Here is a 1,088-nt window from a genome sequence, read left to right on the forward strand (position 1 = left end):
GCTGGACTTGAGCACAAATAACTGTTATGCTGTCAGGGGTGAACGGTTCGTTTGTTAGCTGTGAAAAGTAAGCAACCTCTTGTAGATCACTGGCCAGTTTTACCAATAGGGGATTAACCAAAATGTCGGGTTCGTTTTAACTCTTAAATCAGTATTGCCATTCATGAAATACAGTACGGTGCGGTCCACCACCTTAATCCCAGCTGGGTGTACCACACTGTGTGCTTTGGGTGTAATTCATCACCACACCTTCACCACAGCCAGGAGGCAGAAATGCCTAGGCAGCTACAGCCGAGGTTTACTGAAGCTATGGCGGAGGTGGTGTTGAAAGCAACTCCTCAACCAGATCTCATACAGACTGGCTCATGTAACTCATGTAGCAACCCCTCAACCAGATCTCATACGGTCTGGCTCATGTAACTCATGTAGCAACCCCTCAACCAGATCTCATACGGTTTGGCTCATGTAACTCATGTAGCAACCCCTCAACCAGATGTCATACAGAAGGGAACAGAGATCTTTACATGGATCTAGGGTTAGGGATACATACATTCATACATACATACATACATACATACATACATACATACATACATACATACATACATACATACATACATGCATGCATGCATGCATGCATGCGTGTGCGTGTGCGTGTGCGTGTGCGTGTGCGTGTGCGTGTGCGTGTGCGTGTGCGTGTGCGTGTGCGTGTGCGTGTAGGTGTGCATGTGCGTGTGCGTGTGCAGGTGTTAGACGGTAGGTTCCTTAGTTGCATCTATCTGGCTGCAGGGTGCATTTGCATGAATATAAAGTGGGTGTTCACATGTATAGGTACATATGAGTGGATTCATGTAGGTGTGCATGTGCATACATTTTATGAGTGTGTTTGATTGTGTGTGTGTGTATGTGTATATGAAACAGAGAGAGAGAGAGAGAGAGAGAGTGAGTGAGTGTGTGTGTGTGTGTGTGAGAGAGAGATAGAGAGAGAGAGATAGAGTGTGTGTGAGTGTGAGTGTGAGTGTGAGTGTGAGGGGGAGTGTGTTCGGATTGTCATCAGGTCTAGAGTGCCCTTGGAGTGCCCTTCACAC

This window comes from Sprattus sprattus, assembly GCF_963457725.1.
Source record: "Sprattus sprattus genome assembly, chromosome: 2".
In the NCBI taxonomy this organism is placed as follows: Eukaryota; Metazoa; Chordata; class Actinopteri; order Clupeiformes; family Clupeidae; genus Sprattus; species Sprattus sprattus.